Raw genomic sequence first — 3,748 nt, 5'->3', positions numbered from 1 at the left:
TCTCTTCCTTACCCCTATCATGAAATAGTAGTCCAATTACCCTGTAGCAGTCAGGACCAATCACCCCAACCAGCACAATAACCCACTTCTTTGCCTCTTGATTCAGAGGCATTATGAGCCCAAAGTGGTCAGGTGGTAGTCTTAACTTGCAGTTCAGTGGAATCATGGTTGTGCCTCCTGTTGGAATCATTCCTGTCTTTGGAATTAAGACCTCTAGGTCTGCAAGCATAAGGTCGTGTGAACAGGAAGCAAAAATTTTGGTAGAGAGTCACTATGGTTAATGGTGAGTGGTGCCACTCCCGTTTCCACCCCTTTTTTCTCTAGACCTGTGAATCCTGGCTATGGGAGAAACAGGACCATAAATTGAATGCTGATTCAATGCATATACAGCCTTCTGGAAAACCTTGTCCCCACCCTACAAGGTATTGCAACTAGCTGGCAGTATAACTGAGTTTTGAAAAGGCCATTACAACATTCTATCAAGCTACCTGCTTCAGAATGGTGGGGAAAGTGGTAAGACCAGTGAATTCCATGATCATAGGCCCATTGCTGAACCTCTTGCTGTGAAGTGAGTTCCTGAATCAGAAGCAATGCTGTCTGGAATACTATAATGATGGATAAAACATTCTATAAGTCCATGGATGGCAGTTTTGGCAGAAGCATTGCATGGAGGGAAGACAAATCCATATCCACAGTAAGTGTCTATTCCAGTAAGAAAAAAAAAAAACACTTCTCCTTCCATTATGGAAGAAGTCCAATATAATCAATCTGCCATCAGATAACTGGCTGATTACCCTAGGGAATAGTGCCATATCAAGATTCAGCATTGGTCTCTGCTGCTAGCGGATTGGACATTCAGTAGTAGCCTTAGCCAGGTTGGCCTTGGTGGGTGAAAGTCCATGTTGCTGAGCCCATGAATAACCTCTATTCCTGCCACTATGACTACGTTGTTCATGAACCCATTGGGCTATGAGAGGGGTGGCTGTGGAAAGAGGTTGACTGGTATCCACAGGTAGCATCATTCTATCCATTTGATTATTAAAATTCCCTTCTACTGCGGTCATCTTTTGATGAACATTCATATGGGACACAGATATTTTCACATTTTTGGCCCATTCAAAGAGTTCTATCCACATACCTCTTTCCCAAATTTCCTTGTCACCAATTTTCCAATCATGTTTCTTCCAAGTCTCTGACCATCCAGCCAAATCATTGGCCAAACTGACCACGAATCACTATATAATCTCACATTTGGCAATTTTTTCTTCCAAACAAAGTGAACAACCATGCGTACTGCTTGAAATTCTTCCCAAGGAGAAGATCTCCCTTTACCTCTTCAGTAATGCCCCAGAGAGGGGGTGCAGTGCTACAGTTGTCCACTTTTGGGTGGTACCTTCATATCATGCAGAACTATCTGTAAATCAGGCCCAGATCTTCTCTTCCTCTAGCAATTGATTATAGTGAACTCCCCATGAGGCTATAGGTGCAGGTTGGGAGAGAGAAAGTTGGGTAACAAAAATGGGGACTGATGGCATTCGATCCACTTATTCATGTAACTTACTTGTGCCTTTAGGGCCTGCTTGGACCCAATCACGTATATAACAGTTCCATTTGATGATGGAATGCTGTTATGCACACCCAATTTTATGGCTTGGTGGGTCAGATAACACCCAGTTCCTGATGGGCAGCTCAGGTTACATGGTAACTTTGTGCCCCATGGTTAATGTTCAGTCTCTACTAAGTCCCAGTAGCAGGCCAAGAGCTGTTTCTCAAAAGTGGTGAAGATAAACGCAGAGGGTGGCAGGGCTTTGCTCACAAGTCCTAATGTCCCTGCTGCACTATTGATTCTGCTGGATCATATTTGCTTGACGGCCGGGACCTATCACAGAGGCTTCTCTTTTTTGGGTCCCATTCAAAACTAGCAGCTTTTTGGGTCACTCACTAGGTGGCCAGAATAACACACTCAAATGAGGGATATGTTCCTCCAAAAATCCAGTGACACCTACGAAAAACTATACCTCTTTTTTGGTTGTAGGAGGGGTCAGATGCAACAACTTATCTTTCACCTTAGAGGGGATATCTCTACATACCCCACACCACTGGACCCTTAGAAATTTTACCAAAGTAGAAAGTCCCTGAAATTTGTTGAATTTATTACCCTCTGATGGGCAAAATTCTTACAAATAAGTCTAAAATAGTTGCTACTTCTTACTAGTCCAATTAGCATAATGTCATCAATGTAATGGACCTATCTTGTGGACTGAGAAGGCATTCAAGATGTCTACAAACTAAATTATGGCACAGGGTGGAGGGTTGATATACTCCTGAGGTAGGACAATGAAGGTGCATTGCTGGCCTTGCCAACTGAAAGCAAACTGTTTCTGGCACTCTTTACTAAAAGATCTAGAGAAAAAAGCATTTGCTAGATCAGTAGCTTCATACCAGGTACTAGGGGATGCGTTTATTTGCTGGAGAAATGAAACCACATCTGATACAGCAGCTGCAAATGGAATCTGCTCCTGGTTTGGCTTGCGATAATCCACTCTTATTCTCCAAAATCGATCTGTGTTCTGCACAGGACAAATATGTGAGTTGAATGGGGAGGTATTGGGAATCACCACCCTTGTTTATCTCACATCCTTGAGCATAACACTAATCTCTGAAACCCCTCCAGCAATGCAGTGTTGCTCTTCATTTACTATTTTTCTAGGTAGAGGTGTTGCTTCCACTTAGTCTTTCACACCATAAGGGAACTACAGGTCAGGGAACCAATGTGAGGCTGCTGAGTATATCTATTCAAATTATGCATTTTGGAACTGGAGGAATAATCACGTGATGAATTTGGGGACTCACTGTGCCGACTGTGAGATAGACTGGAGCTAAAACTCCACTGATCACCTGACCTCTGTCTGTGGATCACAGTGACCTTTTGGGTCTTGTGGATTAGTGTCAGTTTAGAGTCAGTGTCTAGTAGTCCCCAAAAGGTTTGATTATTTCCTTTTCTCAAATGCACAGTTACCCTGCTAAAAGACCACAGACACCTTTATGAGAGGCTGGAAGAAAGATGAACAGTATAAATATTTCGTAGTGTGCTGAGGTCCTTCCTCAAGAGTCATCGCCTTCCCTTCGTTTGGGGTCTGTAAACTGGCTCAATGCTATGAATTAATTTGGGGGGGCATGACTCTTTGTTTTTATGATTCAGGTTAGACATTTGTTCACTTGAACTAGAACTCTCCTGCTTGTATGGATTAAGTAAGAATTAAGAAAGTTTCCTATCTATTTCACTTCTAGGAACACCATGATCAACTAGCCAATGCCACAGGTCTGTGCTAGTCAGACTATTCTGACTCCTTCTTTGACTATGCTGTCCATTGTGGTAACAATACTCACCTTGCCTTTGGCAGTTGAGTGCTGCCACTTGGTCCCTGCCACCCTAGAATTCAATTACTCCCATTGCATTTACGTTTCCCAATTGAAAAATGCAGTTCCCACTGTACGTTCTGGCCTAAAGAGAAGAGCAAGCACAGAGTTCTTCAAGGATGTCAGGGTTCAGGTCACAAATTTATATCTCATTGTATTGGTAAAAGGTATCTCTTCTGGACCCTCCCAGAGTGGGTGAGTAGATCTAAAATGACAAATCCACTTTAAAGTTCCTATTTCTCTAAACCTTTGAATGCCTTCCTCTACATTAGACCAAGGTAGGTCCAGCATTTCTAACTTGCTCACTTTGGTCTGCCTTTTTGTCCAT

General features: G+C 42.8%; 1 pseudogene; it reads right to left on the bottom strand.

Annotated features, from left to right (window-relative positions):
• Positions 1-213: 213 nt before the first annotated feature.
• Positions 214-3,748, bottom strand: LOC132481535 (uncharacterized; annotated as a pseudogene).

This window comes from Mesoplodon densirostris, chromosome X, assembly GCF_025265405.1.
Source record: "Mesoplodon densirostris isolate mMesDen1 chromosome X, mMesDen1 primary haplotype, whole genome shotgun sequence".
Classification (NCBI taxonomy): domain Eukaryota; kingdom Metazoa; phylum Chordata; class Mammalia; order Artiodactyla; family Ziphiidae; genus Mesoplodon; species Mesoplodon densirostris.
The sequence above is the reverse complement of the archived record's forward strand: the minus strand, read 5'-3'. Positions and strand labels throughout refer to the sequence as shown.